This window comes from Argiope bruennichi, chromosome 6 (assembly GCF_947563725.1).
Source record: "Argiope bruennichi chromosome 6, qqArgBrue1.1, whole genome shotgun sequence".
NCBI classification, from domain to species: Eukaryota; Metazoa; Arthropoda; class Arachnida; order Araneae; family Araneidae; genus Argiope; species Argiope bruennichi.
The window spans coordinates 95,004,074-95,020,338 of NC_079156.1; positions in this window are offsets into that span (position 1 = coordinate 95,004,074).

Here is a 16,265-nt window from a genome sequence, read left to right on the forward strand (position 1 = left end):
TGATTCAGTAAATTTCTGTGATTTTTAAATAAGGCATTTCTTTCTAATTAGTTTTTGTTTTAATTTAAATACGAAAGAATCACTTGAGTGTCCACTTATTATGAATATAGGTAAGAAAAAAGCAAAGCACATATAGTTTTAACATTAGTTTTTTTTTTTAATTTATCCAATTGTTTTAAGACCATAAATCTGAATTAATAGTATCTAATATATTAGTACACTAAAACCTTTTTGATAAATTTGGTAATGGGATTGACTTTTTTAAATTTCACAGTTTTGAATATCTATGCATATATTGCTGGATCTTGGATTCGAATTGACAACATCGAATTTGGGCGTGGGATATTCAAAGTTCAAGTGTTTTTGTAATAGAGAAAATTTATTTCAAGAGGTGAATAATGTAAGCAGAATGTAAATTGCAGGCTGTCTGGATTAGGAAAATCAGGAAATCGACAATTACTTTATTTAATACTTGATATCATAACATATACAAAAGTCTTAATATATTTTGGTTTTAAAAACTATATTTCAACAAATAAAAACTCGGATAACATTCAAATAATTTCTTCAAGGAATAAAAAGCATGCAGTATGTGGTAGGAAAATGGAAAATGCAAACCACATAGAAATACATATATTTAAAACATATTTTTCATATCTATATCTATATCTATCTATCTATATCTGTGTGTGTGTGTGTGTGTGTGTTTGTGTGTGTGTGTGTGTGTGTGTGTGTGTGTGTGTGTGTGTGTGTGTGTGTGTGTGTGTGTGTGTGTGTGTGTGTGTGTGTGTGTGTGTGTGTGTGTGTGTGTGTGTGTGTGTGTGTGTGTGTGTGTGTGTGTGTGTGTGTGTGTGTGTGTGTGTGTGTGTTTATCTGATTGCGTATGTGTAATATAACAAGAGAAAAATGCACGATATCTAGATTTTAGAAAGAAAGAAAGCGTAAAAGAAATTGAGAGAATAAAAACCTTTCTTTATATAAGAATGGTGTAGAAATGGTGGTAACTCCCTTTTTAAGATCTATATAACTTTTGTTTTAGTGTCTGTTTCCTTTGTGTGCGCTGAAAATAAATGTAAGCAAACTATTTCTAAATCGGAAGTGTTTATGAACACGTATATGGTTCTTTCTTTTGTTCTATTTAGCAATATTTGTAGTTGGTATTTAGTAGTATTTTTTTTTTTGTTAATAGATCAGATTTTGTTTCAATTCGATTTTAATAATTAGTTTTAATTTTAATTTTACTGAACATTATGTATTTATAGAATTGAAAATTTCGCATTTTATCTTCTTTTTTTATGCCGAAATATAGAAAAGTTTAATGAGCTGAGATTTGTTACTATTTCCTATCAGAATTGCTTTTATTTTATACTAGCCGACTTTGGCGACCAGCCAGTACGCCAATCTTAATGTTCGTTAAAATTTTAATAATTGAATATTTTATGCAATTCCAACTTTAATAGATTCTTGAGCAAAATATTTTAAAACTTCAAATTTTGATAGCCATATAATTCACTCATAATATTATAAAGGCCTTCAGTCATAACGTGATATGTATCTCTCTCATTTTCTGTTACCCCTCGTAGAATTTATGCTTTAAATTAAAGTGTAAATGATTAATCTGCAATTAATATAATATTTTTTACTGAAACAAAGCATTTTTTTAATAATATGATTTCTAATAATAGAGTCACTGAGCATTTAAACTTTATGGGCACTAAAGAATATCTTTCTTAAGTTATGTAATATCTAAAGAATTTGACAACAAAATTTTCTCAGATTCATCATGAACAGATCGATTTATTAACAATGTTTAATTTTAAATGCATCAAACACTAAGAAAATAAAATGAATCGTTTAAAATAATCGGTCGAAAACAGGTTTAAAAAAACTACTTAAAAAACGATGTACTTAAAACTATAAGCATATACAAAAAATATATAACTAACATAAATACAATTTACTTACAAAAGCATGCAACTAACCTAAAAATAATTTAAATCATCCATTGATAGTGGTTGTCATGACAACAATCAGAACAATGCGCATGCGTGAATTTTCTTCGCCAGTTAGGTAACGCAAATGCGTGAACTTTTCTACACCAGTTGGGGCAATGCTATGCAGATTATACATTTTTAATTTCCTTTATTCTGTGTTATTTTAATTCAAAAGTACTTCAGAATGAATCTGAAACATGGATTAATTAACAATGTTTAATTTTAAATGCATAAAACATTAAGAAAATAAACAGAATCGTTTGAAATAATCCGCCGAATAATGTTAACCCTAGCCTCATTACTGTTGGGAGAAAAAAAAACCTGAAGCCTCACTCATTTGGCGGTGTTGAAAATGGAAGATTATTTTGGTGGAAAAGTTGGCGGTGGGGAAAATGGAATATTGGTGGGAAAGTTAGTTTTTAATTAATAATTAAAATTCTAATTAAAATTTCAAAAAAAAGGGACCCCAGGTGCACATTCCCGATCTCTAAGGTATACATGTACCAAATTTGGTAGCTGTATGTCAAATGACCTGGCCTGTAGAGCGCCAACACACACACACACACACATTGAGCTTTATTATAAGTATAGATTTCCCTTTGCGTTTTAGCGTTTCCAGAATCGAATTGATAAATAACTTAAGATTGATTAATTTTCTTTTGTTGATTTTCAATTAATTAATTTATTTTATTCATTATTTAGTCAAACTTATTTTTCTTTGTGTTTATGTTTGGCAAAATTCATGAAACTAAGCTTTGTCTTTTCCTCAAAGATTTATTAGTGCTTTTTTTTCCTCAAAGATTTATTAGTGCTTTTTTTTTCCTCAAAGTTTTATGTTTGATTCCTTTCTGTTTCAAACTGATAAGATTATGAATTAACTAACCTATGGAAGACAGAAGTTTCATCGCGCTAAACATTAAATCAATTTAAATGTCCCTTTCATCATAGACTATGATTTAAATTTACAAATATATACCTTAGTAAGTTATATGATCTGAATGCGATAAATCTATTTCGGGTTGCATAATTTTCACTCAACTGTAATTATTTTTTTTTATAATTGAATAAAATCATTATATTTAACAAACCTATCTGAAAAAAGCGTTTAATAGCGAAGCAAAAAGCTTGTCTAATTTTTAATTCATGAGACAATTCTATCAATTTCATTATATGTACAAATACGTGATTTCGCTCTTTTGCATAAATGAATTAACCCCTTAGTGAATAAAATTTCTCACATTTTGTTATTCTATAATGAGATACGTAAATCAGTATTTTATACTATATACAATATTGCACTTACTATACGTGATACATAAGTTAATTTAAATGAATTGTTATATTATTGTTGTTGTTGTTTATAATGGCACTTGCCATGCACAAGCTCGCTGACGAAGTCAGCGATTTTAAGCCAAGGGAGCGTCTCTTGTTTTTTAGTAGCGCCAACTAGGGCCAAGAGTACGTCTTAGCTACTCACACATCTCATTCGCTTGCACAACCCCTTTTTACAGGGGGGCACATTCACACATCTCACAGACAGAATGGAGGAAGTACGACCATGCCCGTACCGGGACTCGAACCCAGAACACGGGGAAGACGCGCTACCCCTATGCCAGGACGCCGGCTATTGTTATATTATAATTTTGAGTTAATTAAGTGAATTTTATTAAGACAAATGTTTCATTGGATGTATCAATTTCTTGATGGCCATCTTTGCATTTTTATTAAGGAAAAATCATTAAAATCTATAGTAACAAGCCCAAGAGCATCGAGCAATTTGATTGAATTATGACAGATCAATTTACCAATTTCTAATTAAAGCTGATTAAAATTAATTTATGGAGCATAAAACTCATGTTTTTCTTTTCATGTTACTTAGTCCATCCATGCCACAACCAATTAAGTATATTGAATTTATCCCACTTATAAAAAATTTTATAAATTAAAAAAATAATTATCTTTACATGAAAAAATTAATCAAAAAGTTCAGATTCCTATGAAAAAACGTTGAATTTATTCAAAATCTTTAACATTCTTCTAGCATTATGCATTTCAAATTTTTTTATATGTACGATAATAAAGGATTTATCCTTTAATCATCTTACTCATATTATAATTAGAACTTTAGATAGATGGGACGCCGAAATACCTCTTTCAGAAATAAGAGAAATTTCCTACCTCTTCAAATATTAAATCGTGAGTGATAACCCTGCTCTTCAGGTATTTTTATGCATTAGAGTACCCGCATAGATGTTGCCTATTAAGCAAAAATATGCTTCGGTGTCTTTTGAGAGTTCTTATAAAATTTTCCTTCACCTCAAATTAATTGGGGCGAGCGTATCTCATTAATAAAACATACACTTCGGCTATTTAGTTAGTAACAATTATTTAAAGAGGGGAGTTTAGTTTAGTTAGTTTAATTATATTAACGTCACGTTTTTCTAAAGCAACACTAAGACTATTTTGGGACGGATCTCATAATTTTGAACCATGGTCAGATAACGAGGTCGACACCTGAGCTGGAAACCCCCTCTCCACACTACACCAGCGGGAGGATGTTTGACCCGGACGGTTTTAACGTGCACCATACCCGCTTACACGACGAATCTTCGGTGGAATCGGATCTCGAACCTGAACCCTTCGGTTACAAAGCCGAGACCTACCACCAGGCCACCGTGGCCCATAAAGAGGAGAATTTTCCACTGATATACAGACTTCTAGAACGCCCGAGGTAGTTTAGTTGAGTGAGATTTTGGAGTCTTCTGTGTTGATAGAATTCAAATTATGAATTAATGAACAAACTCTCTTGTGCAGCTGTTGTCGTGTTTTATATGCTTTGGCTGGGTAAGGGTTTGAAGAACTAAAATACATTTTGTATTAATAGTTTCTTAAAATACTGGTATTTTTAATTTCTGAATTTATTATTAATTTTAAGCATTTTATATAAGATTTTAATTATTACATTCTATGAATTTTTAACATTTTTATTTTTATTTCAATGCCTTATTTTATGAAATACTGTGAATTATAAAATAATTATTGTATTTAATTATTTATTTTGATAATGAAAATATACTATAATAAAATGATAATTATTATTTTAAACACGATATATTCAATGATTCAACAAACCTATATTTTGATTAAATACTTGTTTCACATCATTAAATTATAACATATACAACTTTATTCGTATTTGATTTATTTCAATCAAATAAACATCTCAATATATATGTACTTTATTTAGTGGATGACAACTAATTAGTATAGCATCAAAACCTTAATCAGAGATTTTTTTTTTTTTGAAAAACTTTTAGAATACCTACGCCAACAAAGGAAACTAATCTACAAAGTCTCTTGTTATACATTTCGAAAGCAATTTCCATTTCTCCGGTACCTGACAAACTAGAGGATCTTTCCTTCTCTCTTTCAGGTAATGAAACACGGAAAATTCATTTCTGCAGAAACATTTAGCTCTTGAATATTAGAGAGAATTTAAAGCTCGGAATCGGAGTGTCCCAACAACGGCCTTCTCTGAAATTTCGAAACTACTTGTGTCAGCTAGTTCTATCCGTCGGACAATAAGATGTTTGAGGCTTTTAATAAAAGACGGAATAAATCATCACTCCAAAAATTAAAATGTAAACATGCCTTTACCGGAACTGAACAGTTGAGTATAATTTGCAAAGCTGTATCTTAAGGTTTCTAAAAGGAAGTGTATAGAACGAATTAGGAATACAGGAATAAATGTCTGCCACTATTCTGGTTGTATTTCAAAGACAATTTAGTAACGGTACATGTAGGATGGCACTTATAATAAAATAATTAAAATGTTATAATATAAGTGGGAGAGATAATTTTCTTAACATAGATAATGCTGAAAATCTAATCTACTTAACGTAGATGATGTGATCTCTTATTAAATGTATGAAAATTGATACCACATAATTGATATAATTTAAATCAAATTGAAATTTTCTTAAGAAGATGGTAAAGAAAATGATTTATGGATTCAATTTTTATAAAAAGGCTATTTTTAATTACTGCGCTTCTAATTAAATTATTTATTAAGGTGGAATAATCACAAGGTCCTAATGAACATAAAGCGATTTTCAGAAAAATTAAATAAAAAGTCATTAAATTTATAAAATCTGTTTGCCTTAAATCTGATATTTTGATACTTTTATAAAGAAGTTGACTCAATACAAAATTACCTTAAAAAATTGATACAATACTCATACTTTAGCAGTATGAACCACCAAAAGGATCATTTCTTTTTGTAAGCATTCCAAAACAGTAAAAATAAAAAAAAGTTAGTTGGCAATGAATAATTATTTTATAATTGTAATTTTGGAATTTTAACGCAATATGAATACTAACAAATGGTTTACGAAATACACCATTTTAAATTAAAATATACCAAGTTTATTCTGATCAAGCACGGAAAATATCTTTACTTAATAATAACTGTGAAACTATAATAAAAATAAAAATAAAATGAAAATTAATTTTATGAAATGTTAAAATCTGGGTTGAAAGAAAAGTTCAGATAATAAAAAATTTAACACTCAATTTTTTTTCTTTTCGCATTTTTCTGATAATTAATGTGAATTCGCCGCATGAATTTTCACCAAAGTGTAATTAATAATTATAATAAATTTTATTTCATTTTTTATAATGAAACTATATTTCATTAATACTATTATTGTCCGTGAAAATAATGAATTATAAAAATACTATTCAAGGAAAAACATACATAAAAAGAATAGAAAGTCTACTTTTGCTACTAATACATTCAAGGTTGGAATGCTAATGACAAGAAACAGATTTATTGCTTTTGAAAATGTAAAATTTTTCGATTATTGAAGCATTTCTTGCTTGATTTTATTACATGTATTCTAAAAATTTAATGAATGCAATTTACAAGAAAATACAATGATCAGATAAAAAGAAAATGCAGCTGATCCATCGTGCAGAGAGAAGGCACTTGTAGAAGTTCACAGATAGAAGAATTTACAAGTAGAAAGAAAACGCCAATAAAAAGCTTGATCCTAGGGGAATACTCCAAAAGGAGAATCCTCTGAATCATAACCTCAAACTTTTAAGTTTTCCAACAAGGCATGAAATTTACTAGACGAATCTCGAGATCTCCATTCTCAATAGAAATAGAATAATCTTTCATGTCTAGATCCATCATTTCTTATGCCAAAGGCGACAAGGGGAGGTATAATTACCTTGAGATCCATTCACCACTGGTTACGAGTATTTGCGTCTTTCCTTTATAGATTCGTACAGACTCTTTACAGATACGTAAAAATACAAAAAAAAGGACTAGATATAAAAGAGTTTGAAATCCAGGGACAAAACTGAGGTGTGAAACAAAATCTATTGATGTTTGAATAATTTATTGATGTAATAAACCAAACAAATAAAAGTTATTTTTCATCCAACCTATAAAAAGCACTACAAAATAAACTATCAATCTCCTGTAATATATTTATTAGCAGCCGAATAACTCTTACAATTTAATCTATTTCATTTTTTTAAGTTTAAAAATGATTTAAACTAATTTAAACAGCATAATAATGGCAATTTTCATTCACCAATTAAATATGAAGTTAAATTTATGTTCTCCCTGAAGAACTTTAAATACAAGAGATTTAACCCTTATTGCTGTATTTGTATTTGCTTAAGTTTATTAAATTTCTCTAAATAGAATGAATGAAGGGTAGAAAAAAAGAATGTAATATTTCTATATTTCCGTCTTGTTAAGAGCAATCGATATTTTTTAATAACAAGTAGTATTGCTGTTGACTTCCTCTCTGCCCATTGTAAAAGAGGCAGTTTGTTTGAGGAAAAGATTCATAAAATGAAACATTAAACCTCAGATTAAGGAAGGGAACTGTGGTAAAAATTATATTATGGATAGCAAGTTCACCTTATGTTTCAGTGAAGAAATCCATTGTTAAATGGTGGATTTTCTGCATTGCCTGTGTCTTTGATAGTTGGATGCGCTGTAAAATCTCTAGTAAGAATAGGCATGATCTTTATTACAAGTAGGTAGTATAGTATTAAAGATAAAGGGTAAAAATTTCCTGATATGTTCTTAATACTGTTCGATGCAAAACAGTAGACATGATGTCAGTAACAATAGTAGATAGTATTAACAGTAGCAGTAAAAATGAGTAATTCTTCTCCTTAGAATTTTGGAACAGAATTTGATGCAAAACAGTGGATATTTTTTTGAGTAAGTTGATGAAAAGAATTCTTCCAGGAAATGAAGTAATGATAGGAAAGAAGGGATGTTTTATTCATATAAACAATTATGCTGGTTTCTCTTAAGGTATGATAAGAATTTTAGTGATTTTACACACGCACACACATGTATTAAGTAATACATATATTGGATAATTATTCTCTGATTATTGTCTTCCAACTCTGTAGGTTATACTAAGTTGTTGAAGTGTTAATAACAAATGTCAACAGAAAATGTTTATAACAATATGAAACAAATATTACTCATGTAAAATATTATAAATATAACATCTAGAAGAATGTCTCAACTCGTCTATCTATAGGATGTTGGGTAAAGCTCTTTAAATTCAAATTTGCACCTATTATAGCCAAGAAGTCAATGGTATAGTAAAGTGATTATGTTAAATTCATTGAGATAGGTTACAAAGCCCATAGGTTCAAAATAAAGAAGTTATAAAAATAACTCAAAAATATAGGAGATTACCATTACAACCATTATCTCTGTAACATATGATTAGATTAAGTTCATGCTGTTTTAGCTATGATTGTATTAAATGATCATAAAAGATGGTTTTCCTTATATCAAATAAAAATAAACTGTTATTTATAAATTCAGAATATACAAAAATTAGGTTTTAAAATTATAGCTCACGCTTATTTTATTATAATGATATACACTTGTGTTTTTTTATGTACTTCGACATTGGTGAGGAAGTGGACAGATAATATGAAACTCAAAGAGATATATATAGAGTTCAATATATAAAGAAATGTATTGAGTTCAATATATTTAGAGAATATTGTTCAATATATTTTTATTATACATTGAAAATCTAGCTGTTGAGTGTCGGCTGTCTAACTGAATCATCAAAATTTAAACGTAGATTTTTTCGAAGGTGAAAAAAAATCTGAAGTCATTTCGCTTTGATAAAAGTACAAGGGGTGATCAAATGATAATGTACGAAACGACACTGTGGGTATAAATGAAGACTTTGTTCAAAGTATACACCATAGGATCATACATTACGATCCCATTGATTAACGAGCCGAAGGATTCCTTGTTCCCAGAATTCCCATGGCCGTGATGAGACCCAATTCTTCAGAGCGTCTTTGAGTTCGCTGTCTAAGGTCCACTACTTGTTGAATTCCTCGAGCAAAGAACCATTAACTCCGATGTGTACTGTGAGACACTCCGGAGACTACGCAGGTTCATCAAGAACAAAAAAAAAAAGACCGGGGCTACTCACGGAGGGTGTGGTTCTGCTCCATGATTACGGGGGTCCACACTTCTCCAGGGTCACACAAGCGGAACTTGTCAAATTCAAGGGGGAGCAACTCGAACCATCAACCCTACAGCTCAGAAATGTCGCCCTGTGATTTTCATGTGTGTGGTCCCTTAGAAAAAATATCTTGAAAGTTATACTTCAATCAAGAACTCTGTGAAGAACTGGGTATCGTCACGGTTCTCTGCTCACTGATCAATGGGATCGTTGTTCTCAGGCCTATGGTGTATACTTTGAATAAAGCCTTCCTTTATACCCACAGTGTCATTTCGTACCTTTTCAATTGAACATCCATTCAAATGAAATGAACCTCGATTCAGAAGCCTCAGAGGAAATTGTGGAGACTTTTCTAAAAATCTAACCTCCAACATTGATCCATCAATGGTGTAAAATTCAGCTTTTGCAGTAATTATTTTCATTAACCTTTAATTCTTTTTTACTTTCTTATATATGAAATTTAGAAAAAGTTCTATATTCGTTAAAAAAATTCGAATTTGAGAGTTCGACGAACCCCCCTCCCCCCCAAAAAAACATATTTTGACATTATGTCTCCCTCTTTCTCTGTAATTCTGTCCTTCTCAGACATTATTTGACCAAGACGATTGAAATTTGATATATGAAATAACGAAAAATTTGTAGAATTCTATCAGATTTTTATTGAAATCCATTAAGAGGAAGTTTGGCTGGCTGTTCGAGCACAAGTGAATTCGATATCTACAAAATGCAAAGAGTTAGGTAGATAATATTTGGTGCACAGGATTAGTATATAAAATATAGATACTTATCAAATTTTGAACCAAATCAGTGTCATGGTTAATCATCTGTTAATCTGTACTTTAGCATACATATAAAAGCAATGCCTTTAATCAATGAAATTCGGTCTGCTACATTGTGACTGCAACTGAAGCTTCATAACACATTTAGGTTCCAATCGGCGACCAAAATAAGCATTCTAGCAATAAATTCAATAAAATTTCCAATAAAGTAATCAATAAAATCTATATCTCGTTAATACCATTCAATATTAAGGGTTGGGATAGCCTGGTTGGTAAGGCGTTGTATTCGTGTGCCGTGAGTTGCGAGTTCGAACCACGCCGGCCGAAGACTCTCCGGGGCGCGTACATCTGTCACGGACACAAAGTCCTCTATGTCGAGAGCAATACCGCTGAGGGGGAATCATTCTCTGATTCCAGTCTAAATTACGATCTGTGGATAAGTGAATGAAGTCCACCCCGTATGAAGGGTTGTGACTTGTGTGTAGCTAAGTCGTACTCTTGGCCGTCGATTTTGCTACTGAAAAACAAGAGGCGTACTCTTGGTTTAAAATCACCGACTTCTAAAAGTGAGTAGGTCTGTTTATGACAAGTATCATTAGAAACAACAACAACCATTCAATAATATCATGGCGGGTTTTCGTGACCTAATCAAATGTAATTTTATTCCGAGGAAGGCAGATATTGAGTATATTTTACAGATATGCGAAGAAGTTTAGGGGAAACCATTGTCATTGGATTTCATACATATTGCTATTTCCAAATTACTTTCATTTCTATATGGAAAACTAATTAATAGGATTCGATACAATCATGGGCCAGGATAGCCTGGTTGGTAGAACGTCCCTTAGATTGCGAGTTCGAACCCAGCCGGCCGATAATTATGGTACTTTTCCGTTTGCCGGGCGCAAGCGAAAAATCTCCAAATAACGTAGAATTCCGCCAAATTCGTGTTTGGTTCACAATCCGTTAGCCAGGCGCAAGCGAAAAAATCGCCATATAATGCAGAATTTCGCCAAATTTCTTATTCTAAATTCGTATTTGGATCACAATTGGCGACATTTGCGCCCGGCTAACGTAAAAGTACCAAAATGATCATGTATAGCCGTATATGTAGTATCTATTTTCTGGCCCTGCTCAAATGCACTTCTGTTCATCCGATTTCGTCCAATAGAAACCAAAATTAGACCGAACCAATATTTTAATGACAATATTGCATACCGAAATTGATTTCTATTCGAGTTATTGAATTTGCATGCACGCAAACTTAGAGATGAACCGTTTGCCAAATATGGTCTAAGATTGAATATAGAACCACGCTTTAGTTATTAAATATATGTATTAAAGTTCATTCATTTATTATCTTACAAAGAGCTAAAGTTTTACAATAGGGCCGGGATAGCCTGGTTTATAGGACGCTGGATTCGCATTTTTTTTGCTAGCTGAAGACCCTCCGTGCGTGGTGGTGGCTGGAGCACGTATAAATCTGTCGTGGTCACAAAGTCCTCCATGTCGAGAGTAATACCATTGGGGGTACTGGATCAGGGGTGATCGTTCTCTGATTCAGGTCTAAATTACGATCTGTGGATGAGTAAAAAAAAATGCATGAATGAAGTCCGCCCCGTAAAAAGGGTTGTGACGTGTATGTAGCTAAGTCGTTCTCTTGGACCTAGATGGCGCTACGGTAAAAACAAAAGAGGCTCCCCCAGAGGCTTAAAATCGCTGTCTTCGTAACAGCAGGCATCTCCATGGCAAGTGCCATAAGAAACAACAACAACGATGTAATCATTATATTCTATAACATTTAAAAGTAGAAAAAATATTTAATTTTTTTCAAAATCTACTAGAAGTATTAACATCAAGATAACCATATATCCGGAATTAGTCAGGGCAGTCACGTGTATTTTCTTTTATTTCTGGGATTTGAATATATTACCTTGAGTTGTTCCGAATTTTATGTCTAGTTAAATACCTTTTCTAAATTGAATTAGTCAGGGTAGTCAAGTCTGTTGTCAGCTTGTACGGAATTCGAATGAATTTCCTTGAACTGATCTAAAGCTTATCTGTAATTAAATAACATATGTCAAAACATTTCATTTAATATATAAAATAATATATAAATATATAATATATAAAGAAAACGTGGTGAATATGAAGATTCCCGCAAGTAACTTGTCAAAATTGTCAAATCTCATTTAGGGAACTTAAGGTTTTCTAAAAGAAAAGAATTTAAGGTTTTAAACAGATAAATTTTGAAATTATGGAGTACAACAAAATCTGTTATCACGTCAATTTTAAGCATTCTACTGTTTTCTTAAAATCTTTCTACATTTTGACTATACTACATGAACAAGCAACGAATATTATTTTTTTAGATAAATGCATAAAATTAAAATTTTAATTTTCATATAGAGTAAATGTACAATAGAAGAGCTGAATTCAATTATCAATTACGTTTTTGAAATTATAGAACTGTGTCAGTGGTAATGCAATAAATAAACAAAAATTGATTAAAATTTATTTTAAATGATAAATTAATAAATGTTTTACTGCTATTATTTTTTCCGAATTGGTTTTCAACTTTACATTAAATCTTTAATACAAACAATGAAGAATGCTCGAGTTCGTTTGTTGAAGTTCTATAAATAAATTTTAGATAATTATTACATATTATAATACCACAGATTTATGATCGTTTATCTTAAATCTATGGTATTTTACATAATAAACTTTGAAAGCTAAGACTGAGCATTTTGGAAATTTCTTTTTTTAATCATAATTTACTAAAAAAAAAAAAAAAAAAAAAGTAGCGCCATATTGGTGTTCCCTTGCGATACTGTGGTAAAAAGCTTATAAGCCAGATAATAGCTACGGGACCCGTGCAATTGCTTTTGTCTTGTGGTCTTGCTTTTCGGCTGCAAACCGCAAGATCCTCGCTCATAACAATCCGCCACAATACCATTAGGAGATATGATTTCAAGAAATTAATCTGCACTTTCAATAACATATTTTTAATGATAAAAGTAAAATTTTCATACAATTTTTTTCTGAATTTTGACATTTATTGAATATTATTTTTGCATAATTTCAAAGATATTGTTTATTATTGATACAATATTTAAATTGATATACAAATATTAATACAATATTCAGTATACATAAAGAATTGTTGACACTGTTTCATCAGTTTAACCACATAATGTTCTTTATTATTTCAAAGTTAAAGAGGACATATTCAGTTCATTACCCAAAGATTTTATGCAAGAACTAAGTATTTGAATTTGTTATTCTGTGAAAAACAATGAGTAATTTAAAGAGATAAAATTCGGAAAGCACTTTAAACGGCACTGCAATGTTATGACACTAGATTCCATTAAAAAAAGAATAAACAATGAACAAAATAAGGGTAGGGCTATTAAAATAATGCAGCTTATAAAAAGTAGTACAGTTTGAAGTTTCAAAATAATTTGTGAAGCCAATAAGTAACATTCAGTTATATGAAGAATTAATTAAAATTAAACACAGCCGATCACTGAGGTGAAAAGAAAAGATCTGATGATTTGTGAATTAATAGTTATATTATAAAAATATGTTCGAGAAAAATATATTATGCGAAATAATTCAAACTTATTCAAAATCATCATATAAAAATCAAATTACTGATTGCTAATTTAATCTTTTCTGAATACCTTCATATTGATGATGTAAAGAAAGAAACATAAGATATAAAGCCCAAATTATTAAACAAATTCATACCATAATTTAAGTTATAAATAATCTAATTTTCTATAATGCACAACATATTTTAATCTTTCACCCATATAAAAGACAGATTTTTAATTTTAATACATTTGCACTTGTTGTACATATTCGGCTGCCTGTAAACGAGTTTATAAATTCTAAAATATTCATTTCAAACACAGATTTTATAAATATATTTTCTTCTTATTATTATTTTGATCAAAAGCTATTCTAATACAAATTCTAAGAAAGCTGGGATAATAATCTTTGTTATTTGGTATTTCTTTGTTAATTTTCGTTCTTCAATTTTCTATATTGCGTCGATAGGTCTGGGTAGTGAACTTTCCTTCAAAGCAATTACAATTATTTCCCCAAAAATACCTGAAGCGATGAATCGCTATGCATTTATATTCTACAGATTCCATGTACACTAATTACTTTTATATATATCCAAAAATATATATAAACTTCTGTAAATGAAACATTTCAAAGCAGTCTCCTCTTTCATGTAAACAAATAAGAACGCAATTTGAATTTCTAATAAGTTAATTAAAATGGAAATATCTTGAAAGATCTATAATTCCTGAAGACATCCTTGGTATTTTAGCATCATAGATACAAGTGAATTGTAAATGATTTACTCAGAAAATGAATAAAAATGTTTGAAACTCTCTAAGGAAAATTGATCCCATCAAATATTTTCAACGAATGAATTATTGATGTTTGAAAGTCGAGTTAATTGAGTCGAAAGTCAATTCAGCTGACAACAATTTTCCACTTAGAAGTAAATTAAATGTAATTTTTTTTTCATGGAATTGCATCTGTATTAGTGAACTTCGGGAAAATTAGCAATTTCTTCATATTTGTTTGTACTATATGAAGAGGTGAGGGACGCGCTAGGATAGAACCTGGGACCTTTTGGTTAGCAGTCCAGTAACGATCCGATTTTACCAAAACAGCTGTTCGGGTAGAAGCGCTGTTACTGGCTTATATGCAATTCACCACAGTACTCTCCCTCCAGTGAGTCGAAGGGGAGAAGAACGATATGGATGTTGAGTGGTGATATATTTAGTTATTAGTAGTAGTAGTAGCAGTTGTCTTAATGGGCCTGTATCCCAGTTTTGAATAGCGCCAAGCGTTATGGCGAGCGTTGTGTGGGTGCTGATGCGACAAGTGTGTCTGGCGACTTTGGGTTGCTGCGTCACGTGAGTCTGACGACTTTAGTTGCGGGTAGATGGCGCCACAATAGCTGTATGAATGTTGAAGGTTCAGCGTCCGAGGTCACCAATGAAGAGGTGAGGAACGCGCTAGGATAGAACCTGGGACCTTTTGGTTAGCAGTTCAGTAACGATCCGATTTTACCAAAACAGCTGTTCGGGTAGAAGCGCTGTTACTGGCTTATATGCAATTCACCACATATATATTGTTACAATTCTGTAAAATTGCTACTCTGTAAGCAGTTAGTTTCATAGATTGGGGAATAGTTTTATAGATGGCTCTAATGGATGTTGAATGGATGCGGGATAAATAATGTCAGGTCTCAGGTTACAGAATTAGCGACTCCAAACGGAATTTGATGATTTTGGCGCCTTGCGGTTTTGCAAGAATCCTTGCGAAATCAAGATTGGGATTCTCTACATCTTGCAACTACTCTTCGAGGTGCACACTCGAAAAGTAGTTGAGTAAATTGCTACATTTGAGCGTTGCTTTTTAGCCAGTCATCTGTGGGCGCATTGTGTTAGTTCAGTTGTTTAATAACAATTTGTTCTTTTCGTATACTCTTATGCTTTGTTTTTCAATTTTCTCTTTTTCATGCTTTCTTGTGGAATAGAGCAGAGTTATCTATGATCGAGTTTGTTGGGCATTTCACACTGCACCCACCGGAGGAATCTTTTCTTGCAATATACAAGAATATCTCACGACTCCAATATTTCACTCATTGTTAATTATTAATTACTTGCAGATATACAAATTTGTAATTCCAAGTATCATTGCATCTCAGTTTATATGCTATAGATTTTTTTTTATCAAACTTCACTCAGCCGTCCTATAATCAACTTGACGATATTGGCAATAAAATTAAAGGCTCACCTATATTCTAGTTTCTGTTTTTCTTGCTTTCTTGTGGATTGATATCTATAATCAAGTTTGTAATACATTTCACAGACCAATTTTTCTTAGAAATATACGCTAATATCTCACAGCACCAATATTTCATT